Genomic DNA, 26,392 nt, shown 5'->3' with positions numbered 1-26,392 from the left:
CAGTCCCTTCAGATGGCCATGCTCGTCTACCAAGTACTTGAAGAAAAAATCCACATCTCGCTCTCGCCTCGCCATCATGTGCATGATCACCGTATTAGCATCACCGGCACTGATTGTCTCCTGCTTATTAGCATGGCAGAAATTATAAATGTCCCTCTTTATGCATCCAACCTTACCAAATCCACTGTATTGAAAGCACAAAATATCCATAATACGATATTTGCGGATCCCACATTTTTCCATGTCCGCAATGTCCGCTTTCTGCTCATCGCTAATTCGTCTGTGCGAACGCAGCAAACAAGAAAGATCCCGTGGGGCTAGAGGATGGCTGTGCTCATCGATGAAATCCTTGACAAACCACCGACCGGTTTCCTCCTGTCTCGTAATGACCAATTTAGCATTACACCCAACACGAGTTAAACTTCGTGGCCTCCTCTTTCTATCTTCCATCTTTCTTTTCATGTGCTTCTCTTCGCGAAACCCTTGACGACTACACACAATTTTCCTTAAAATTATGTATTTGTTGGATCCATCCCACTCAACGTAGCTTTTCCTCACACTAAAACCTTTTTCAAGAGCATATTTGTTGTAGAATTCATAGCCTTCAGCCTCACTATCAAACATCTTGCTGACAACATTTAGATACTCGAACATACTCGCATCACCTGCATACGCCATGTCTTCCTGCATATGACATGTGAGGGAAACCAATCATCAACATCTTTCTGTTTATCAATGTTGCAGGTGTAAAATAGCTCATAGGCAAAGACAAGTGCATGGAAAAGACTTTGCTCGTTTGACATGTGAGGGAAACCAATCATCAACGCCCAACAAGTACTATCCTAGCATGGATGATGACTCTAATAAACTGGATTCATACCTGGTACGCGCGAAGAGATGGGATCGTCCGCCGCCGTCACCGCCGATTCAGCCGGCGCAGATCCGGCCTTCTTCTTCTTCGGTGACGGTGTAGGGGGGCTGGGGTTGGTTGGGTGGAGGACGAGGACGATGAATTTATTCCTCTCACCGGGCAGGTCAAGGACGGAGAAGGTCAGGAGCGGCGACGAATAGATCGGAGGAGGATTCTGATCTGGATCGAGTAGACATGGATCTGGTCCTCAGGTGATCGGTTCAAGAAAAGATATTTCCCCCTGGACCATTATGCCCTTATCGCAATTAACATATTAAATTTAATCAAGTTTAATTCCCCGCAAGATCGGACGGCTAATAAAAATCAAACGTGATCAGAGATGTAAGTACTGCTAAGTACTCCGAGTACTAACCCAATCACCGTAAAACAGCTCCTGAGTCATTGATTTGGTTAAGTAGTGATCTGATTAACTCTTTTTTTTACATCCCATGTGAAAAAGGAGGGTAAGAAGGAGCATGTTGAAGTTACTCTTGGCGTAAAAACAGTGCCAAATTTTCCATGAAGTACAATCTATCTATTATGCTCGGTTGCTTACAGGTTTCTTGTGAATTCTGAGTTGGGACCATGTCATCATCTCCATGGTTCCGTACCCCCTGATGAACAGAAAATTGTAAGCAAGCTCTACTAACTTATGAACGCGATCGATTGATAATGATATAATGATTAGAAAGATCGCTAAGCCCGTGGCACCTGGAAGAGCGATGAATGCTTCAGATCTTTGGGCCATCTCTGCTTTCCTCCCAAGCATGTCAGATACAACCTTCACTTCTCCCACACTCTCACCTAAGAGCATCTCCAGCCGTTCGGCCCCCAGGGCACTGAAAAAGAGCGGCCTGGGGCAAACCGGCACTAGATTGGCCCCTCGGAGCGACCTAACTCCTAGCCACGCCCCCAGGCGCCGCCCCCCCCCCCCAAGCCGGGGCAAATTCAAACATAGTCATTCCCGCTCACAAAATAACGCCACAAGTCCGGTGATCACAGCGGCCCAGTTCGGCGATCATCACCTCGCCATAGTTCGGCGTACAAAAAAGAAAGGACGAGCGTGCAACACATCACACGGCGGGGTCGGCCTCCGGCGTCGGCGGAGTCGGCGTGTGCGGGCTTGGTGGTGTCGGAGCTTCTTCTGTGTTGGGCGGTGTCGGCGCGGCTTCTATGCTACTGGGCGTCGTGGAGGCATCATCGCTCGGGCTTGGCGGCGTCATCGGCGTGGGCGTGGGAGTTGGCGGCGCCGTCGAGGGCAGGTGGTTCAGGATGAGGCCGCGCTCCGTCATGTACCACGCCTTGACCTGCTCGTCGTTGCTCTGAAGCATGTCCGCCCCGCCCAGCAGTAAAGCCAGGTCGGTGGTCCTCTTCTTTGCGGCGACGTTGGTCCGGAGTAGGTCGAGCTTGACGGCGCTGCTCGTCATCAACACCGACCACCGCGCCTCGGTCTTCTCTTCAAGCAGGGCAGCCCGGGCCTGTGCGTCGGCGAGGCAATGCTCGATGGACTCCTGCACGCGCGCGGTAGCCGAGTCGGCGTATTTCCCCTTCTTGACCCCTTTGTTGCCTTCGGGGAGCCCGTCGCCCGCGCCCGGCATCGGCGCGTCCGGCTTGTACGTCTTCTTGGCCTTGGCGAGGGTGCGCCGGACATCCGCCCACTTCTCGCACTTCTCGATCCGCTTGAAGACATGGAGATACTTAAATTCTTGGTCACTGCTGTCCTGGCGATACATGGCGAACATCCGCAGCAGCTGCGCCGAGAAACAAACAGTTGGCGAGTGCGCGCGATGAAAAGGAGAGGGAGACTGGCGCGCCATACCTAATCCTTAATGCTAGCGCCGCTCTCCGGGCGAGCCGCGATCTCCTCGAAGATCCCATGCCATTTGTTGCACGCCGACTGGATGAGCCCCTAATGGTTCGCCATTGCCTTCGACCTGCGCTGCATGTACACACCTCTGAAGTAGGGGTCGATGAGCTTGCGCACGTCGAACTCGGCCTTGATGCGCTCCCAATACGTCTCAATGCTCTGGTTTGTGCCGGTGATCGGGTTGAGGTAGACGACTTTCCACGCTTCGGCGAGACATTCCTGCTCCTTGGACGCCCACTTGATGCGCGGCTCGCCGGTCTTGGCCGCCCCCTTCTTCTTCTTCTTGCGTCTCCTCGCCGGAACTGGCGCCGGCTCCTCCTCCTCCTCCTCCCCGTCCTCCTCCTCCTCCTGCTCGTCCGGCTCCTCCTCGCCGTACTCGAGCTCGCCGTCCATGTCGTCGTCGAGGTCCACCGTCTCTTCCTGGGTAGCAAACCCGGGGGACACGGCGGCGGCGGCCGAGCCTGCCGTGATGATGGCGTCCATGTCGGCTTCGCTCGCGTCGGTGTCGCCGAGGTGCGACGTGGATGCTTGTGAGAAGGGCAGCGCGCCACGGCGGAGAGGGGGCATCGGGGAGGACCCGTAGGTTGGCGGTGAGTAGTTGTATGGCGGGTACTGCACGCCGGCGAAGGCGGACGAGGGCGTGCGCTGGGCCGGCTGACCATGGGGGAAGGTGATGTTGGGGTTGAACCCACCGTGTGCATCCCCGTCGGCGTAGCCCGGCGAAGGCGCGCATCCCCAGGGTTGCGGCGACGATGAGAGGCCGGCCAGTGAACCGACACTTTGCTGGCTCCAGGGCGCGTACTGGGCGTGGCCGCCGGGTGGATTCATCATCCCCACGCGGGCCGCCTCGGCTTGTTCGGCCGAGCGCTCCGCTTGATCCGCCGCAGCCGCAGCCGCGAGCGCCGCGCTATCCCGGGCCTTCTTGGCGTTGGCCCTGTTCTGCCGGTCGGTGGTGACAGCCTCCCGACGTTGAACTTCCGCCCTCCAGTCGGCGTTGGACATGCCTGGTGGCTTGGACGGCGGCGCCCTCGGCTTCCTCTGCTTCGGCTGGGCGACGGCGGCGGTCGAAGCCGTAGCGGCACGGGGGAGCACGTACTTCTTCGGCGGCATGGCGGCCGGCTGGGAGGGGAGGAGGAGGGAGATTGGCGGGAGGAATGGAGCGAATGAGAGGGAATCCGGGGGGAAAAGCGGGAATAAACGGCGGGAAAAGGCTCTCAACTCGCCGACAGAGCGGCCCCACGCCCCTTTTCGATTGTGCCAGCGCCCCCCAGCGCGCCGGGTTCGGCTCGGGTGCGCCGGCTGTTATTTCGACCCAACCCGGCGAAAAACGGACTCATGGGGGCGCGACTGGGCCAATTTTCGCCCGCCGGCGGTAAAAAAATGCCTGAGGAGGGGGGCTCTTTGGGGCACAGCTGGAGATGCTCTAATGTCTGTGAGTACAAATTGAAGTGAAACTTTCAGAGAAACAGCGGCTGGATATAATGTTGGACGTACAAAATCAGACATGCGTCAATCCCTCATGCGCCAAGTGACTTTTCAGGTGTACGGCTGAATTCAGATGACAAAACAAAACAAAAGCTTGATCAAATTCATCTAAATTATCTTTTTATTACTATTATTGCAGGAAAGTTGCCAGAACTTGTATGACTAGAGAAGTAGACAGGATGGCTTCTTTTGCAGTGCAATTTCCGTATGAATCAGAATATGGGAGCAGAACTTTTCTTACTCTGCTAGACTGGACATACACAATGCTACGTGCAGCATACCTCGATAGGCATGAGAGCCATGAGAATCACCCTGCCAAGAGATCGAACGAAGAAACAGTCAGTGCATGTGTTAGACGGGCAGAGCAGAGCACTCTGCAAGAAGCAAGAGGAAAACTTGTAGTGCAGAGGAAGCGTTGTATACCCGATGACAAGGCGGCCGCCGTCGAGCACCGTCCGCGCGAGGCAAAATTTCGTGTTTTGACCCTTTTATGGTATAAAATCGAGATCTGATCCCTGTTTAATTTTTTTTGTTATTTGACCCTTTCTCCTACCGCCACGAGGCCCGGCGGTAGGATCCTATCAGTGGCGGAGCCAGCTCAAGCTTAGAGCCTGGGCAAGTTCTAACTATTGCCAGTTTAATTAGCTTTTGCCCAAACAAACTGCTAATCAAACCATTATTTTATACTAGAGCTCCATGCACATGGAACATGGGAGCCCGGGCAGCCGCCCCGGCTCGCCGGGTGCTGGCTCCGCCACTGGATCCTATAGCCTACCGCCAGCAACTGCGCCGGTAGCAAACTTATCCACGTCAGCAGCGATAACGGTCTCTGTGCCCCATCCGTCACACCCTACCGCCACTCCGCCTGGCGGTAGGATGTCTGAACCTACCGCCGAGGTCTCTGGCGGTAGGGTGTGGACATATATAAACCGCGGGCCGGCCGCCCCCACCCCCTTCTCCCCCTCACCCAGCCCCCCACCCCCACCACCACGAAGAATAGAGCAGTTCCTCCAACTTGCCCTCTCTCATCCCCTCCACTCCCCCCCCCCTCTAATCTTCATCGTTTGTTCACCGTTTTTGCGGATCGAGATGGCCCCGAAGAAAGAAAAGTAAGCTCTTTCGATCCCTCCAATTAGTTTTAATCAAACACCATTCGAGTCGTCGCATTATTCGATTCAAATCACTCCTTCTATGAACTAGATTGAATATTTTTTTAACCCTAGAATTCATTTAGGTTGATTCTAGATGTTATATTGTGTTAGATATGAACTCTATTCACTAGTTGGTATGGTTGTGTTAAGATGAACCCTAGTTCATATTTGATTTGAATGTTTTTTTATATGATGCATGTTGGAGGCATTTGTTGTGATAGATGATGCATGTTCCTATGCTATGATGCAAGTAGTGGATGTAGTGTATGATGAATATTGGAGATGAATGTTGGAGATATTTGTTATATGTAGTGTGTGAATCCTCAAGATGAACCTAGCTCATATTTTTTTGTTATCAAAAAAATTATTATATGATGAATATTGGAGATATTTGTTGCATGTAGTGTATGTTAGATGATGCAAATACTGGATTTTGTCAGGGTAAAAATGGTGAACCCCTCAAGATGAACCCTAGTTCATGTTTTTTGTTTTTTAAGAAAATATGAGATGATGCATGTTGGATGTTGTTGGAGAAATATGTTACGATATGATGCATTTGAACCTTGATGAGCCTTTGTTATGCATCTATATGTCCCCTAGTTCATGTTAAAAATTATTTTGATATGCTTATGCTTATGTTTATGCAATTTTTTTAGGAGGCCACCTCTTGCGGATGCCATTGGCATCAAGTATACTATGCTTGACCCTACGTTCGACAAGGGCCATCGTGCCCGTTTTATTGAGAACGGAGTGGTAAGTAACTTTCTAAAAACAAATATTTCGAATTGATGAAAAAAAGTTACTAATTGTTTGTGTCTTCCTTTCGACAGATGCTCCCACCACTATGGACGAGGGGTCATGGGACGACCGTGAAGATGGAGTACGACGAGCGGTACGCGCCGTTCTACAGGAGAGCCCGACTGCTGGGTTTCGTCCTACAATCCATCGACGCTCGTCCACTCAGCTCTCATGGCCTTGATCGATCGGTGGCGGCCAGAGACGCACAGCTTGCATCTTCCATGTGGGGAGACGACGGTTACACTCGAGGATTGGGGGATGATTACGGGCCTACCGCTCGAGGGTCATGCTCTGACAGGACGAGTGGAGAGGAAGAACTGGCACGACAGGGTTGTCGCCCTCATCGGCGACTGCCCCCAGATAAGAAGAACCGGACTTCCAGCGTCCCGCTGCCCTGTCTCCTGAAGTACCGGAGCAAGTGTCCGGAAGGGGCCGAACCCCGGGTGGTGGAGCAGTACGCCAGGGCCTACCTGTGGTATATTCTCACGAAGGTAGTGTTTCCAAACTGCTCTGGGGACACTGCCCTCTGGATGTATCTCGACTTCCTGGCGGACTGGGATGCGGGGTACAGCTGGGGGGCCGCCGGCCTCGCCTACCTATACCGTTCGGTAAGTGAATATCACATCATTGTTTCAAATATCATGGACGTGCGCTGCTTTGGATTTTGGCATCTTATCATCTACACTTGTTTTGTAGCTTGACGATGTAACCCGGAGGACGGAAGCTATGTCTGGTATGTGTGGGTGTGTATGGGGCCTCTCCATTTGGATGTGGGTGCGAATCCCGGTGGGGCATTCGGAGAAGCTTAGAGCGCGTGCATGGACTGACTATGGCGATGATGGCGACGATGCTTGATACCCGACCGCCGCATACGCTTGGAACGTGTTGGGTACAATCTCGGGTGAATCCAAGGCCTTGTACAAGATCTTCATCAACGAGCTTGATGCTCGGACGCCTCTCTAGGTATAAGACCTAGATTTCGAATGTGGTTGACAACACTTTCACTTGAGCTTACCACTCTTGGTGCCAGGTTAACTGGCGGCCGTATACTGACGACCGAGAGTGGGGGTTCAAGCTGAACATGATGTGCAAGCAGGACCGGCTTCTCTGGCGGTGTATCGTGCCCATGATTTGTGTCTATGTCGTCGAGTACCACTTGCCACAGCGCATTGCCGCGCAATTTGGTAAGGCGCAATGTACACCACCAGCCGGCATCGTCAAAGATATCGGTGGCTACGACCTGCACTTGTGAGTACCACCACCCATTCTCATCATTACCAACTTTCGTTTTGATGTTTCATTTTCTTCCTGATTGTGTTTTACAATCTTTCTTGTGCTTTGCAGGCTGAGCAGGAAGAAGAATCAGTCTATCACCGATTGGGGAGCGCAACATGCCAAATACGTGACTGAATGGAACCAGTGGAAAACTCGCAAAGATACCGAGAGAAGAGTGTTTGACTGGGAGGAGTACTCGGATCACCTGCTGTGGTTCGACGATGGCATCAAGCATCGTCTACGCCTAAGGCCACAGTGGACGACAATAGACACTGAGAGTCTATACAACGACGACTCCGAGAATGAAGCCTACAATGACAGCGTCAAAGAGCTACAGGGCGGATTTAGGGAGTACGGACCCATCATGAACAGAGTGGTAAGTTGTTTTTATCTGTTTTCACCCGACGTTTGGATGGAATCAACTTTAGTGCTACTGACTCTTCTTATTTCATTGCAGTCTTCGGAGCTGAACAAAAGCATTTTTGATGCCTCTGGTGTGCTTAGTTCTATCCCCGGGACTCGAGCTAGTGAGAACGAGTTGAGGAGAACGGTGAAGGTAACATGGAGTTCATTTGCTTATGTTCATCATGAAGTTGATCCATATTGTGCTTATTGTTTCGTTCTCATTGCAGAAGTTCGTCAAAAATTGTCGCAAGCTTGTGGGCCTACTTGGGTGTGCCACCTCCTCCGCTGATGTGATTGCTCCTGCAGCACCGATGCGTAGCCTCGCTTCATCGAGCCAGGCCGCCTCATCGTCTATGGCGGTTCAAGATGACGAGGAGGAGGGTGAGGACGATGATTATGAAGAGGAAGATGAAGAAGAAGGCGAGGAAGAGGGAGCAGAAGAAGAACATGGTGAATAAGAGGAAGAGGACGATAAGGAGGAGGAGTACGATGATCCCGACGGACCTCCACCAACTCAGGCAACCCAGCTTGAGAAGAGAAATGTGCCTAAGAAGGATTGGAAGAGTCCATCCCCGTTTCAGAAAGCGCGTCCTACTCATCGCAAGATGCCGGCCGAGAAGCGATCAAAGAACAACGAGGACCGGACCGCGAAGAGGGGAAGGAACAAATGAAGTTGCTGCCATGTCATTGAACTAAAAACTTTCATGTTTGCTTCGTGAACCATATGGATTTGCTCGTGAAACTGTTTCGTTAATTTGTTATGTATAACTTGGTGAAAACCTTTGTGGATGTCTGTTTGCTATGTATCCAACCTATCTTATTTATGGATTTGTGGATGTGTGCTTGATATATCATACATATGCTTCATGTTTACAAGTGTTTAATTGTTGTGTGCCAAAAATTTAAGACAAAAGAACTTAGGAGGTGCAAAAAATGCACAATGGGCCACCCTACCGCCAGACCCTAAGGTGGTAGGACTGTACAGCCTACCGCCATGCCACCCGGCGGTAGGCTGCCTCCCTTCCCCCCCCCCCACACGCCCCCCTCCTGTGACCAAAACAGCCAGCGGCTCGGCAGGAGGGTTGCACAACCTAACACACATGCTCCGACCCTACCGCCGTGCCCTATGGCTGTTGGGGAACGTAGTAATTTCAAAAAAATTCTACGCACACGCAAGATCATGGTGATGCATAGCAACGAGAGGGGAGAGTGTTGTCCACGTACCCTCGTAGACCGAAAGCGGAAGCGTTAGCACAACGCGGTTGATGTAGCCATACGTCTTCACGATCCGACCGATCAAGTACCGAACACACGGCACCTCCGAGTTCAGCACACGTTCAGCTCGATGACGTCCCTCGAACTCCGATCCAGCCGACCTTTGAGGGAGAGTTCCGTCAGCACGACGGCGTGGTGACGATGATGATGTTCTACCGACGCAGGGCTTCGCCTAAGCACCGCTATGATATTATCGAGGTGGATTATGGTGGAGGGGGGCACCGCACACGGCTAAGAGATCAAGAGATCAATTGTTGTGTCTTTGGGGTGCCCCCTGCCCCCGTATATAAAGGAGCAAGGGGCGAGGCGGCCGGCCTAGGAGGAGGGCGCGCCAAGGGGGGAGTCCTACTCCCACCGGGAGTAGGACTCCTCCTTTCCTTGTTGGAGTAGGAGAAGGGAAGGGAGAAGGAGAAGGAAAGAAGGGGGCGCCCCCCTCCCTAGTCCAATTCGGACTAGTCCATGGGGAGGGGTGCGGCCACCCTTTGTGGCATTTCTCTCCTTTCCCGTATGGCCCATTAAGGCCCAATACGAATTCCCGTAACTCTCCGGTACTCCGATAAATACCCGAATCACTCGGAACCTTTCCGATGTCCGAATATAGTCATCCAATATATCGATCTTTACGTCTCAACCATTTCGATACTCCTCGTCATGTCCCTGATCTCATCCGGGACTCCGAACTCCTTCGGTACATCAAAACACATAAACTCATAATATAACCGTCATCTAACTTTAAGCGTGCGGACCCTACGGGTTCGAGAACTATGTAGACATGGCCGAGACACGTCTCCGGTCAATAACCAATAGCGGAACCTGGATGCTCATATTGGCTCCCACATATTCTACGAAGATCTTTATCGGTCAAACCGCATAACAACATACGTTGTTCCCTTTGTCATCGGTATGTTACTTGCCCGAGATTCGATCGTCGGTATCTCAATACCTAGTTCAATCTCGTTACCGGCAAGTCTCTTTACTCGTTCCGTAATACATCATCCCGCAACTAACCCATTAGTTACAATGCTTGCAAGGCTTATAGTGATGTGCATTACCGAGTGGGCCCAGAGATACCTCTCCGACAATCGGAGTGACAAATCCTAATCTCGAAATACGCCAACCCAACAAGTACCTTCGGAGACACCTGTAGAGCACCTTTATAATCACCCAGTTACGTTGTGACGTTTGGTAGCACACAAAGTGTTCCTCCGGTAAACGGGAGTTGCATAATCTCATAGTCATAGGAACATGTATAAGTCATGAAGAAAGCAATAGCAACATACTAAACGATCGAGTGCTAAGCTAACGGAATGGGTCAAGTCAATCACATCATTCTCCTAATGATGTGATCCCGTTAATCAAATGACAGCTCATGTCTATGGCTAGGAAACATAACCATCTTTGATCAACGAGCTAGTCAAGTAGAGGCATACTAGTGACACTCTGTTTGTCTATGTATTCACACATGTATCAAGTTTCCGGTTAATACAATTCTAGCATGAATAATAAACATTTATCATGATATAAGGAAATAAATAATAAATTTATTATTGCCTCTAGGGCATATTTCCTTCAGTCTCCCACTTGCACTAGAGTCAATAATCTAGTTCACATCGCCATGTGATTTAACATCAATAGTTCACATCACCATGTGATTAACACCCATAGTTCACATCGTCATGTGACCAACACCCAAAGGGTTTACTAGAGTCAATAATATAATTCACATCGCTATGTGATTAACACCCAAAGAGTACTAAGGTGTGATCATGTTTTGCTTGTGAGATAATTTTAGTCAACGGGTCTGTCACATTCAGATCCGTAAGTATTTTTGCAAATTTCTATGTCTACAATGCTCTGCACGGAGCTACTCTAGCTAATTGCTCCCACTTTCAATATGTATCTAGACCGAGACTTAGAGTCATCTAGATTAGTGTCAAAACTTTCATCGACGTAACCCTTTACGACCATCCTTTTGTCACTTCCATAATCGAGAAACATGTCCTTATTCCACTAAGGATAATTTTGCCGCTGTCCAGTGATCTACTCCTAGATCACTATTGTACTCCCTTGCCAAAAATCAGTGTAGGGTATACAATAGATCTGGTACACAGCATGGCATACTTTATAGAACCTATGGCCGAGGCATAGGGAATGACTTTCATTCTTTTTCTATCTTCTGCCGTGGTCGGGCTTTGAGTCTTACTCAATTTCACACCTTGTAACAGAGGCAAGAAACTCTTTCTTTAACTGTTCCATTTTGAACCACTTCAAAATCTTGTTAAGGTATGTACTCATTGAAAAAACGTATCAAGCGTCTTGATCTATCTCTATAGATCTTGATGCTCAATATGTAAGCAGCTTCACCGAGGTCTTTCTTTGAAAAACTCATTTCAAACACTCCTTTATGCTTTGCAGAATAATTCTACATTATTTCCGATCAACAATATGTCATTCACATATACTTATCAGAAATGTTGTAGTGCTCCCACTCACTTTCTTGTAAATACAGGCTTCACCGCAAGTCTGTATAAAACTATATGCTTTGATCAACTCATCAGATCGTATATTCCAACTCCGAGATGCTTGCACCAGTCCATAGATGGATCGTTGGAGCTTGCATATTTTGTTAGCACCTTTAAGATTGACAAAACCTTTTGGTTGCATCATATACAACTCTTCTTTAAGAAATCCATTAAGGAATGTAGTTTCGACATCCATTTGCCAGATTTCATAAAATGTGGCAATTTGCTAACATGATTCGGACAGACTTAAGCATCGCTACGAGTGAGAAAATCTCATCGTAGTCAACACCTTGAACTTTGTCAAAAACCTTTTTCCGACAAGTCTAGCTTTGTAGATAGTAACACTACTATCAGCGTCCGTCTTCCTCTTGAAGATCCATTTATTTTCTATGGCTTGGCGATCACCGGGCAAGTAACCCAAAGTCCACACTTTGTTCTCATACATGGATCCCATCTCAGATTTCATGGCCTCAAGCCATTTCGCGGAATCTGGGCTCATCATCGCTTCCTCATAGTTCGTTGGTTCGTCATAGTCAAGTAACATGACCTCCAGAGCTGGATTACCGTACCACTCTGGTGCGTATTTCATTCTGGTTGACCTACGAGGTTCGGTAGTAACATTGATCTGAAGTTTCATGATCATCATCATTAGCTTCCTCACTAATTGGTGTAGGAGTCACAGGAACAAATTTCTGTGATGAACTACTTTCCAATAAAGGAGCAGGTACAATTACCTCATCAAGTTCTACTTTCCTCCCACTCACTTCTTTCGAGAGAAACTCCTTCTCTAGAAAGGATCAAAATTTAGCAATGAATATCTTGCCTTCGGATCTGTGATAGAAGGTGTACCCAACTGTCTCCTTTGGGTATCCTATGAAGAAACATTTCTCCGGTTTGGGTTTGAGCTTATCAGGATGAAACTTTTTCTTATAAGCATTGCAACCTCAAACTTTAAGAAACGATAGCTTAGGTTTCTTGCCAAACCATAGTTCATACGGTGTCATCTCAACGGATTTAGATGGTGCCCTATTTAACATGAATGCAGCTGTCTCTAATGCATAACCCCAAAACGATAGTGGTAGATTGGTAGGAAACATCATAGATCGCACCATATCTAATAAAGTACGGTTATGACGTCCGGACACACCATTACACTGTGGTGTTCCAGGTGACGTGAGTTGCGAAATTATTCCGCATTGTTTCAAATGAAGACCAAACTCGTAACTCAAATATTCTCCTCCACGATCAGATCGTAGAAACTTTATTTTCTTGTTACGATGATTTTCTACTTCACTCTAAAATTATATGAACTTTTCAAATGTTTCAGAGTTTATGTTTCATCAAGTAGATATACCCATATCTGCTCAAATCATCTGTGAAGGTCTGAAAATAACGATACTTGCCGCGAGCCTCAATATTCATCGGACCATATACATCAGTATGTATGATTTCCAACAAATCTGTTGCTCGCTCCATTGTTCCGGAGAACGGCGTTTTAGTCCTCTTGCCCAAGAGGCATGGTTCGCAAGCATCAAGTGATTCGTAAACAAGTGATTCCAAAAAGCCCATCAGCATGGAGTTTCTTCATGCGCTTTACACCAATATGACCTAAACGGCAGTGCCACAAATAAGTTGCACTATCATTATTAACTTTGCATCTTTTGGCTTCAATATTATGAATATGTGTATCACTATGACCGAGATCCAACGAACCATTTTCATTGGGTGTGTAACCATATAAGGTTTTATTCATGTAAACAGAACAACAATTATTCTCTAACTTAAATGAATAACCGTATTGCAATAAACATGATCAAATCATATTCATGCTCAACGCAAACACCAAATAACACTTATTTAGGTTCAACACTAATCCCGAAAGTATAGGGAGTGTGCGATGATGGTCATATCAATCTTGGAACTACTTCCAACACACATCGTCACTTCACCCTTAACTAGTTTCTGTTCATTCTACAATTCCCGTTTCGAGTTACTACTCTTAGCAACTAAACCAGTATCAAATATCGAGGGGTTGCTACGAACACTAGTAAAATACACATCAATAATGTATATCAAATATAGCTTGTTCACTTTGCCATCCTTCTTATCCGCCAAATACTTGGGGTGGTTCCGCTTCTAGTGACCAGTCCCTTTGCAATAGAAGCACTTAGTCTCAGGCTTAGGTCCAGACTTGGGCTTCTTCACTTGAGCAGCAACTTGCTTGCCGTTCTTCTTGAAGTTCCCCTTCTTCCCTTTGTCCTTTCTCTTGAAACTAGTGGTCTTGTCAACCATCAACACTTGATGTTTTTCATGATTTCTACCTTCGCCGATTTTAGCATCGTGAAGAGCTTGGAAATTGTTTTCGTCATCCCTTGCATATTATAGTTCATCACAAATTCTACTAACTTGGTGATGGTGACTAGAGAATTCTGTCAATCACTATTTTATCTGGAAGATTAACTTCCACTTGATTCAAGCGATTGTAGTACCCAGACAATCTGAGCACATGCTCACTGTTTGAGCTATTCTCCTCCATCTTTTAGCTATAGAACTTGTTGGAGACTTCATATCTCTCAACTCGGGTATTTGCTTGAAATATTAACTTCAACTCCTGGAACATCTCATATGGTCCATGACGTTCAAAATGTCTTTGAATTCCCGATTCTAAGCCGTTAAGCATGGTGCACTAAACTATCAAGTAATCATCATATTGAGCTAGCCAAACGTTCATAACGCCTGCATCTGCTCCTGCAATAGGTCTGTCACCTAGCGGTGCATCAAGGACATAATTCTTCTGTGCAGCAATGAGGATAATCCTCAGATCACGGACCCAGTCCGCATCATTGCTACTATCATCTTTCAACTTAGTTTTCTCTAGGAATATACATAAAATATAGGGAAGCAAGAACGCAAGCTATTGATCTACAACATAGACATGCTAATACTACCAGGACTAAGTTCATGATAAATTAAAGTTCAATTAATCATATTACTTAAGAACTCCCACTTAGATAGACATCCCTTTAATCCTCTAAGTGATCACGTGATCCATATCAACTAAACCATGTCCGATCATCACGTGAGTAGGAGTAGTTTCAACGGTGAACATCACTATTTTGATCATATCTACTATATGATTCACGCTCGACCTTTCGATCTCCGTGTTCCGAGGCCATATCTGTTATATGCTAGGCTCGTCAAGCTTAACCTGAGTATTCCGCGTGTGCAACTGTTTTGCACCCGTTGTATTTGAACGTAGAGCCTATCACACCGGATCATCACGTGGTGTCTCAGCATGAAGAACTTTCGCAACGGTGCATACTCAGGGAGAACACTTATACTTTGATAATTTAGTGAGGGATCATCTTATAGTGCTACCGTCAATCAAAGCAAGATAAGATGCATAAAAGATAAACATCACATGCAATCAATATAAGTGATATGATATGGCCATCATCATCTTGTGCTTGTGATCTCCATCTCCGAAGCACCGTCATGATCACCATCGTCACCGGCGCGACACCTTGATCTCCATCGTAGCATCGTTGTTGTCTCGCCAATCTTATGCTTCTACGACTATCGCTACCGCTTAGTGATAAAGTAAAGCATTACAGGGCGATTGCATTGCATACAATAAAGCGGCAACCATATGTCTCCTGCCAGTTGCCGATAACTCGGTTACAAAACATGATCATCTCAAACAATAAAATTTAGCATCATGCCTTGACCATATCACATCACAACATGCCCTGCAAAAACAAGTTAGACGTCCTCTATTTTGTTGTTGCAAATTTTACGTGGCTGCTACGGGCTTAGCAAGAACCGTTCTTACCTACGCATCAAAACCACAACGATAGTTTGTCAAGTTGGTGCTGTTTTAACCTTCGGAAGGACCGGGCGTAGCCACACTCGGTTCAACTAAAGTTGGAGAAACTGACACCCGCCAGCCACCTCTGTGCAAAGCACGTCGGAAGAACCAGTCTCGCGTAAGCGTACGCGTAATGTCGGTCCGGGCCGCTTCATCCAACAATACCGTCGAACCAAAGTATAACATGCTGGTAAGCAGTATGACTTATATCGCCCACAACTCACTTGTGTTCTACTCGTGCATATAACATCAACGCATAAAACCAGGCTCGGATGCCACTGTTGGGGAACGTAGTAATTTCAAAAAAAATTCTACGCACACGCAAGATCATGGTGATGCATAGCAACGAGAGGGGAGAGTGTTGTCCACGTACCCTCGTAGGCCGAAAGCGGAAGCGTTAGCACAACACAGTTGATGTAGTCGTACGTCTTCACGACCCGACCGATCAAGTACCGAACGCACGGCACGTCCGAGTTCAGCACACGTTCAGCTCGATGACGTCCCTCAAACTCCGATCCAGCCGAGCTTTGAGGGCGAGTTCCGTCAGCACGACGGCGTGGTGACGATGATGATGTTCTACCGACGCAGGGCTTCGCCTAAGCACCGCTACGATATTATCAAGGTGGATTATGGTGGAGGGGGGCACTGCACACGGCTAAGAGATCAAGAGATCAATTGTTGTGTCTTTGGGGTGCCCCCTGCCCCTGTATATAAAGGAGCAAGGGGGGAGGCGGCCGGCCTAGGAGGAGGGCGCGCCAAGGGGGGAGTCCTACTCCCACCGGGAGTAGGACTCCTCCTTTCCTTGTTGGAGTAGGAGAAGGGAAGGGAGAAGGAGAAGGAAGGAAGGGGACGCCCCCCCCCCCTCCCTAGTCCAATTCGGACTAGTCCATGGGGAGGGGTGCGGCCACCCTTTGTGGCCTTTCTCTCCTTTCCCGTATGACCCATTAAGGCCCAATACGAATTTCCATAACTCTCCGGTACTCCGAAAAATAGCCGAATCACTCGGAACCTTTCCGATGTCCGAATATAGTCGTCCAATATATCGATCTTTACATCTCGACCATTTCGAGACTCCTCGTCATGTCCCTGATCTCATCCAGGACTCCGAACTCCTTCGGTACATCAAAACACATAAACTCATAATATAACCGTCATCTAACTTTAAGCGTGCGGACCCTACGGGTTCGAGAACTATGTAGACATGACCGAGACATGTCTCCGGTCAATAACCAATGGCGGAACCTGGATGCTCATATTGGCTCCCACATATTCTACGAAGATCTTTATCGGTCAAACCGCATAACAACATACGTTGTTCCCTTTGTCATCGGTATGTTACTTGCCCGAGATTCGATCGTCGGTATCTCAATACCTAGTTCAATCTCGTTACCGGCAAGTCTCTTTACTCGTTCCGTAATACATCATCCCGCAACTAACCCATTAGTTACAATGCTTGCAAGGCTTATAGTGATGTGCATTACCGAGAGGGCCCAGAGATACCTCTCCGACAATCGGAGTGACAAATCTAATCTCGAAATACGCCAACCCAACAAGTACCTTTGGAGACACCTGTAGAGCACTTTTATAATCACCCAGTTACATTGTGACGTTTGGTAGCACACAAAGTGTTCCTCCGGTAAACGGGAGTTGCATAATCTCATAGTCATAGGAACATGTATAAGTCATGAAGAAAGCATTAGCAACATACTAAACGATCGTGTGCTAAGCTAACGGAATGGGTCAAGTCAATCACATCATTCTCCTAATGATGTGATCTCGTTAATCAAATGACAACTCATGTTTATGGCGAGGAAACATAACCATCTTTGATCAACGAGCTAGTCAAGTAGAGGCATACTAGTGACACTCCGTTTGTCTATGTATTCACACATGTATCATGTTTCCAGTTAATACAATTCTAGCATGAATAATAAACATTTATGATGATATAAGGAAATAAATAATAACTTTATTGTTGCCTCTAGGGCATATTTCCTTCAATGGCGGTACGTTGTCTATCCCTACCGTCGACGTCCTTGGCGGTAGGGTTTGGGCATTTAGGAACCCAGCCGCCCCGCCCAACCCACCCCACCCCCTTATCCCCACCCACCCAGCCGCCTTCTTCTTCCTCTCGTCCCTTTTCTCATCTCCTCCCCTTACCCCCTCCGATCTTGTTCGTTTCTTCACGGATTTTGCGGATCGAGATGGCTCCGGAAAGAGGAAATTAAGCTCCTCCGATTCCCCAATTACTTTGAGTCAAATCAATCCGCTTTTTTGTAGCCTAAAAAAGGTGCATTCATGTTCATGTTCATGTTCAAAATCATGATTAACCCTAGTTGATATGATGAACCCTAGTTAATATGATGAACCTAGGTGAGTGCATCATGATGAACCTAGTTGATGAACCCTAGGTTTAGTTTTTTTGACCATATGATGAAACCTCCCTAGGTTTAGATTTTTTTTGACCATATTTTTTGAACACATGATGAACCCTAATACAAGCTAGGTTTTTTTGAAGGTGATGAACCCTAATTTACAAGTTAATAGGTTTAGAATTTTTGACTATATGATGAACCCTAGGTTTAGAATTTTTTTTGGAGATGATGAACCCTAATGTGTGATGCATCCATATTTTTAGGTCTGCAACTGTGGTGCAAGCATCGCCCATTCATCTCCAACACGACCCGTCAGATTTGCCTCTCTCGTACGTGTACGAGGCCTTCCCCGAGATGCTGCAGCCGGTGGGATCTGTCTCAGACGAGGTCCTAGAGGCGACGAGGGCAGAGCGGTGGCAAGAGAGGGCAGAGCGGATCTTTGACGATGTAAAGTGTTGGTCACAGAGTGTGAAGGAGTGGAAGAGAGTGATTGCAGAGATGTAGGTAGATCCAACTATCTCCACAGTCCGTCGGGAAGGGACCATTGAAGCTGCCAAGCAGCACTCCAACTGGGAGTTGCGCAATTTAGGCCAGAGAATCTACTTCGAGAGCAATGCCGAGGAGAGAGCCAGGATGCCGCCCCCAAGTGCATCGGCGTTCGATATCATCAGCTGGGGAAGGGCGGAGGCGAAAACTCCAGCGGGCAAGGCAAGGTGGGTGTGCTTGAACGGTCGGATGCCGACTATCCACCTCCGCCTGAACCGGTGGATCCGCTACCGTATATGTCTCCACGGCCAGGCCTAACATACGAGGAGCGCTGAAGATGTCTCCCCGCTCTCTAAACTTGTCTTAAGAACTTGTTGCACCGGTTGTTGGCTTTGCTTTTGCGAAACTACTTGCGTTAGTTGGGGTTGTCAAATTATGTGGACAAGTTTGCTATTTGCTACTTGTGAAACTATTTGATATTTGCTATGTGGAACACCTTCATTAATATGTGAGCTCATATTTTGCTATTTGTGAAACTATGTTAAAAAACCTTTGACATTAACTGTGATAAAACTTTAAAAAACAATCGTTAAAACTTGTAAAAACCCAAAACCACAGGACCCTACCGCCAAGCATCCTGGCGGTAATGTCAGGCAACCTACCGCCAATGCCTGCAGCGGTAGGGTGTTGCGCTGGCCGTTAGGTAACGGTAGGGTGCCGTCCATGCCACCGCCAGAACCTCTGGCGGTAGGTTGCGTGACCCTACCGCCGACCCCTTCGGCGGTAGCAAAAGGATCAGATCACGAAAAAAATTCAACCGGGGTCAGATCTCGATTTTATACCACAAAAGGGTCAAAACACGAAATTTTGCCTCCACGTGATGAGGCCTATGAGGCCGATGCTGCCGCCGACATAGGCCAGGTCGACGTCCCTACTCACCTGTAAATGCAAAAAAGAAACGAAGATAGGAACGACCAATTCAATGTCCAAATCCATTTATACATAGTACATGATACTAGTTGTACTATGTTTAGATAAAATTTATGTTTCTAAGCAAATCGAATACTAAATGACATAATTCAGAGGTATACCAGCTCAACGATTTGATGGGCTAGTATGTGATATTAGAATCCCTCGATAGGACAGCTTTTTTTTCCGCGATCTCCACAGGCGAGCACGAGGACCCCCCCCCCTCCCCCTCCAGCCGCCTGTGGCGGGGAGGGGATTTCTGGTGCCTCGGATCCGGCTAGTAGACAGGTATTGTTTCAGTCCACGCAGGGGCGGCGTCTGGACGGATGACGGTGCTTCTTATTCAAGACAGTCTTTCGGGCTCCGATCCTCCTCAAGTTTGTCCATTGGGATGGATTAGACAGAGCTCTGGCGTAGACTCGCCAGCTTCTCGAGGCGGTGATGTTAGGGTTTCTCGTCGTGCAACGCAACGGTGATATTTGGTGTGAGGTTCTTCAGCTCGATTCAAAATTCAGCGGCGATGACTGCGGCTCCGGAGCGTTGGTCCTTACAGGTTCGTGCACAAAGACTTCCCATGTGTCACCGACAAGGTCATGCCGCCTCCGGTCTGGGAGCGGCGACAACGGCTCATCGGCGGCTCGTTCTGGCAGCGGCAGTGGTTGTTCGGTGTTCCATGGATCTCGATGTAATTTTTATTATCTTTGCGGTGTTTTGTGCTTCCGGTGAATCTTTATAATAGATCTGGTCCTTTTCGTAAAAAAAGTACGTGATATTTTTCTATTTTGCGGGATAACGTGGGTTTTATTCCTCAGATACAGACTTACAGTCAGCTACTATGAAATGAGTAACACTCTCTGTCACTCAGCGCAACCAACGAGCGATACTACCATCAGATCTATCAATACTAGCTCAACTATGAACAACTCTATTTTGATGACGCTCAATTTTCAGTGAGATGAGCATGATTAGAAAATTGGGTCATAAGCAGACCGGCAACACGAACAGGACGATAATAGACACATACACGTACACAGACACAAGTTATGGATCGTAAGTTCAGATTGTAGTAGACACGTGGTATGATATGAGAAGGCTGCTGGTACGATATGAGAAGGTTGTTGGAGATGTGGAGCATATAGAGTGTCTCGAGATTCCCGTGGAAGTGTCATTCCTAATCCTAATGCCTCTAAATCCTAGTATGCCTTGGGTTTTTTTTTTTGGAATGTGCATTGAGACGTAGATAATAACAAAATGGTGTTGAAAAAATATAGTTGGAAATCCTATGGTATTGAGCATACATGAAATCGATGCGTCTTCGGCCGACTTATATTACCATCTCTTGGGAGAGAACGAGTCAGAATTTAATATGGCACCTACATTTTGATTAATTGCATTTGTTATTGTATACTACCTACGACTTTAGTTGAGGCAACAACATCCACTCTGTTGTGTGGCTTGTGTGTGCGTAGCCGCGGAATTTGTGGGCGCCGTGCGCCAGAGGGACATTGTGTGGCTGGGAGCCCAAAGGACAGTGACCTATCCAGTGGCATAATAAACAGAGAACGTGGATATCAATTTTACAATTGTCATAGTTGTTGACCTTTGTTGATGAACTATAGCTAATTTACAGTTTCTTGGGCGATCTGCTACAATAAAAAAGTGTAGCTCACTTTGAGTTCTTCCAGTTTCAAAAGAAGCTATAGCTACTTCTCGAAAATATGCTCGGAAGCGAAATATGACTGTCACTCTACATGAGGCGGAGCAAGGATGAATACCAGTCATATCACTCAAGTCGCCATTGTTTCCTTAACGAAGGAAAAAGCAGCTACAAATGAGTACGGATCCCATTAGCGGCGACTCAGTAGACACATGTGACATGCGCCAGCTCCTCCTATGCATGCAACCCTCGCCAAATCGTACATAAACACTCGAAACAAACTCGCACACTTTTGGCAATGCAATTCAACTTTAAAATTGTAGATGGACATAACAAGCACGTTTTGTGATTAAATTGCTGCTAACGATCTCATCCTATCCACCGCGTTCACAGTTGACGGGAGAGCAGACCTCCGAAACCCCGTCTCTTGAGATCTTGTATGGGAGAGCGACGTTTAGGTTTTTGGGGAGCGTCTCCTACGTGACTGCTCGCCTCTGTTCATCTGCATCCACTATGTCGTCTACAGCCGCGTCGATTTCATCATCACCATGTCCACCGAAGACGAGAGACTTGCTGCCGAGAAGGCTTCTACTGACAAGAAGACGGCCGAGAAGACTGCCGCCGCCGCCGCTGCTACTGCCAACTGACCTATTTGAGGTATAACACATTTACCTTGCTCCTATTTATTTCCATGTGTGCAGTACTAGCGATTTGTATAGATGTTTCTATTATTTGTCTAGTACATGATAATATGTTCAAGTATCAGTATCTGCTTAGTATTATTTACGTCATGCTCCTGATTTTTCCTGGATTAAATTAATTGAAAAATTACTAATATACTCAACAAAAGTAAACATCCACATGTAGTATTCCTGGATTAAATTAATCAAAAAATTTCAAATATACTCAACAAAAGTAACCGTGCACATTTAGTATCCCAGCCTATATTGATATGATTTTTGTTAGCGAAGGGAACCTCGGTTCATTTGGGTTTGGCGTAAAAACTGCGACCAAATTTTCCATGAAGTGCAATCTGTATGTTATGATTGATTGCTTATAGGTTTATTGTGAATTCCGAGTTGGGACCACGTTATCATCTCCAACAGCTCCTCCATGGTTCCATGGCTCCAAGTATGTCTGTACAATCTGGGTTGAGGAAGCCCTCTCTGGCGCCTTTGTCAAACAATGCAAGCAGGGGATCATACTAACCATCATCATTTAGCAGGCAGTCCTATATTGATATGATTTTTATAAGCGAAGGAAATCTCGGTTCATTTAGGTTTGGCGTAAGGCAAATTTTAGCATGGTCCCTCTTACCCCCCACCCCCCCTTCACATGAGAGGTAAAAGTACATAATATATCTGAGTCATTGATTTGATAAAGTAGTGGTCTGATTAACTCTTATTTTTTTACATCCCATGTGAAAAGGGAGGGTGTCGTGGTGGGCGCACGGCAGATGCCATGGGATGGCTAAAGATAGGAGGAGGCTCGAGGGCACTGGTGGGCTCCATAGGCGAGGTCGGCATGAGCGAGCGCAGGACGCAAGACATACCCAGGTTCGGGGCTCTCCGGAGAGATAACACCCCTAGTCCTGCCGAGTGAGGTTTATATGTAACAGTACAGAGTTGCTCCTAGAGTTGTATGGAGGAAGAAGGAAGGCAGGCCAGGGCTTAGGCTGCTCCCTCTCCTTGGGTGTGGCTTGCTACGTGTGTGTGTGTGAAGGAGTTGCCCGTATGCATGAGGGCTCCTGGGGGGTTTTATAGGTCAACCCCCCAGGGGTACAAGTGTAATGGTACAAGGCCGTAGGGCCGGGTTGTCAGTGTCCAGGAACCCGGTGCTGGGACCCGCCGGGTGCTAGGGCTCGCCGGGTTCCCCGGGCGCAGGCCCCATGCGCCTAGGGGGCACTGTGTGCCGTCTTGTCGGTCGTCAGGGCGAGGCCGAGTCGAGTCGGCTACAGTGGCGCTCCCTCAGGTCGCTGCTTGCTGGCGTCATGGGTGACGTCGGATGCATTGTTGCCACGCCAACCCTGGTCAGCGCCTCAGCGGGTAGGTGGGACGCACTGTTCCCTCGTCCGGCTGACCAGAGGCATGGGCGGGGCACTGTGGCTTCGGTCATCAGTTGGTGGAGACTCGCCCCATCGTACGGCTGGGATGGGACGGCCGCTGACCCTTGGCCGGGTTTGGAGAACACGCCAAGGGCGGTGCTGGGTTGTTGGGGAAGTCTTGAGCTTGGTTGTTGGGGCCGAGTTGAGGAGTCCGGCCGGGTTGGAGAGCTTTGGCCGGGTCGCGGGGCTTGGCCGGTTTGAGCGACCCGGCCGAGTGCGAGCCGGATCGAGGGGTGACGCTGGCCCCGTTGTTTTTGAAAAGGATCCGGGTTCCATTGCCTGCCTGGGGTTCATCCCCCCGACAGTAGTCCCCGAAGCTGTGAAGGTCCACCGTCTTCGGATGGGAGGGCCTTCGCAGTTTCCCCCCTTCTAGAGGCAGATTTTGGTGACCGCCGGGTCCGGCAACAGCCACTGTGTGCCGGCTTCCGGAAGCCGGATCGCGGCATCCCACTCGTGGCAGGAAACCGAGGAGTTTGATGAATCTTGGGCAATCTTTTGGGCTTCGCGCGACCGTCACGTGGCGCCCGGGAGCCGGAGAGGCCTGACAGGCCACGCGCGTGACGGGACGGGGCGACGGCTTGGGGCCCGCCGCCGCGCACCCTCGGCCCATGCGCGCGGATTTATTGCGGCGTCCTCGGGTCGGTTGCCATTCTCCAGGTAGTTACTGCATGCACGCGTGCGCACTTATTGCGGGGAAGGGGGAGGGGCGATCGCAAACGATCATGCTTCCCCACGTTTCGAATCATGGCCTATAAATTGGGGGCGAAGGGAGCGGCGGAGATCACTCACGCTCGCGCTCCCCTGCCTCTTCGTCCTCCCTCTGCTTCTGACGATCGCCGCTAGCTGCAACGCCCGCTGTCTTGGGCGGAGCTCTCTTGCCATCTTCTTCCTTCTTTCTTCCTGCTTTCTTCCGTTCTCGGGGTGATGGTGCTGCCGTCAGGATCGTGGATGGGCTCGACCGTCACTCTTGACGACGTCGCCTACCTCCACGACACCAGGAGCCTGCCGAGGGCGGAGGAGGTCGAGGTGCGTCTCCCGCAAGGCGAGCGGGAGCCGCGGCCCGAGGGCTCGGAGCGGGTGGTCTTCCTGCCGCACTTCAAGTGCGGTTTTGGGCTGCCCGCGAGCGGCTTCTTCCGTGACTCTCTAGAGTTCTTCGGGCTCCAGCCCCACCATCTTGGCGCCGGCGCGATCGTGCAGCTGTCCGGCTTCGTCACCCTCTGCGAGCGGTACCTGGGGGTCAAGCCTTCGATCGACCTCTGGGTGCGCTTCTTCTTCCTAAAGCAGCAGGGGCCGAAGGCCGGGGAGATGTCCGAGTGCGGGGAGGCCGTCGTCACCAAGCAGTCGGGCGCCGACTGCCCGAGGATGCCGCTGGAGGATTCTGCCAAGAAATGGTAGAACTCCTTCTTCTACGTCCACAACCTCGGCGAGGACCGCATCAATCTTCCACCGTTCATCAACTCGCCACCGTGGGGGAAGCAGAACTGGGGGTACTACCCCAAGCACCCGTCGCAGGAGGTGCTCAACCTGAGCGAGCGGGTGTCGGTGATGAAGGCGCGGGAGAAGCTCACCGGCACCAACCTCATCACCGCCTTCATTGTCCGGCGGGTGCTGCCGCTGCAGCAGCACAGCCATCTCATCAGACAGATGACCGGCCTCCAGGACCCCAACCGCATGGCGAACACACGGCTGGCGGTGGACCAGGTCGTGTGCCGGGTCAATGACATCTCCAAGGCCAACTTGGGGGTTGACTGGGAGTTCGGGAAGGCCCCGTACAGCCACGTGAACCCGGCACCGTTGGTGAGTCCCTGGTCTCCGTACTTCGCTGCTGCTTATCTTCTTGTCCATCCCGACGCGACGTGAGAGGTGCTTCTGAACGCCGTCCGGCATCCTTACGACCGGGCGCGGGCGCACGTGGTGCGGGTTGCCTCGGAGGAGCCCGAGGCCCATGGCGGAGCGGAGGCGGCGGCCACCGACACGGGCGTAGGGCGCCGAGTAGGTGAGTCTTGTTTTTATTTCTTGAATCGCCGGTTGCGTGACGGCTTTGGGGGTGCTGACGCGAGCTGCTGATGTAGCGGCGCCGGGCGGAGGAGGCGGCGGCACGGCCGGAGCCGGATCGTCTCGGGGGGCGGCGGCGGCGAGGCGGCCGCAAGGGAAGGATAACGTCGCGCCGCGGGCCCTGACCGCGAAGTGCGCGGCGGACCCGGCTGGAGGTGCGAAGCTGCCCGCCAAGAGGAGGCGCGGCGCCCCTCGGGAGAGGGCGGCGAGGCCCGCCGTTCCGGTGGTGCCGGGGTAAGTGGATCTTTTTGCTTGGGCCGAGTTGCTGAGCGGCTCCGCTCGACTCGGCGTAATCATTTTGGTCTTGTGCTTCAGGTCGGCAATCTCACTGGCGCTGGCGGCGGCAGACGCCGCGTCCGCTGAGGGCGCCGCATTCTGGAGGAGCCGGTCCGGCATCGTTGACCGAGACGGGGGGGAGGCGCCGATGGATCCGGACCTCGGTCTGGACCTGGCCGACGCCGACGGCCTGGCCTGGCGAAGAGCCGGCGTGGCCGGAGATGCCCACGGGGACGGCGGTGGCGGCGATGGTCTTCGTGCCGGCGTCGGAGGGGAGCACGGCCAGGGCGCCTGTGCGTCCGTGATGGATCTCGACCAGGAGGTCATGGTTGTCGAGGTCGGCACCCCGTCGCGGACCGACGTGGTCGAGCGGAAGGGGGCCGATGGAGGCGGCGGCGACGCCGTCTTGGAGGAGGCGGCGCCGGAGGGGGCGTCCCAAGCGCCAGCGAGCGAGGCGCCGCCGGTTGTGGAGCCTCAAGTCGCTCCGCCCACCGAGCCGGCGTCGGGGCCGGAGAGGGTGCCGAAGAAGGCGCCGGCAGGGAGGCAGCCGGTGGAGAGCACGCCCTGGTGCTCAGGTCCGGAGGGCGCCGGGTTGCCAAGCCGCGGCCGTCGCGGAGCGGGACCAGCGAGGTCCCCTTCGGACCTCCGACCCAGGAGGAGGCGGCGATGGCTGCCGTAACCCATCGCCTGCGAGGGCGGATGGACCGGACTCAGGCCTTCGCCCAGGCCGAGGTCGAGGCGACGCAGGAGCTGGAGCGCGCCGTCTTTGTAAGTTTTTGTTTGCGTTCTGCTTCTCTTTTCCATCGTTTCTTTTCCTTTATGGGGGTGCGCCAGCGCACCCACTGGGTGTAGCCCCCAAGATTCGGGCCAACTGTGTAGCAGTTCGGTCGAATCTTATCTTGCTGTCTTGCGCT

The 26,392-nt window shown here is 50.0% G+C and overlaps 1 pseudogene; it reads right to left on the bottom strand.

Annotated features, from left to right (window-relative positions):
* Positions 1 to 19,494, bottom strand: part of LOC109746203 (probable cytokinin riboside 5'-monophosphate phosphoribohydrolase LOGL7) — a 46,887-nt pseudogene extending 27,393 nt beyond the window's left edge.
* Between the last annotated feature and the right edge of the window lie 6,898 nt (positions 19,495 to 26,392).

This window comes from Aegilops tauschii, chromosome 1 (genome assembly GCF_002575655.3).
Source record: "Aegilops tauschii subsp. strangulata cultivar AL8/78 chromosome 1, Aet v6.0, whole genome shotgun sequence".
NCBI lineage: Eukaryota > Viridiplantae > Streptophyta > Magnoliopsida > Poales > Poaceae > Aegilops > Aegilops tauschii.
This window is presented reverse-complemented; position numbering and strand designations above follow the sequence as displayed.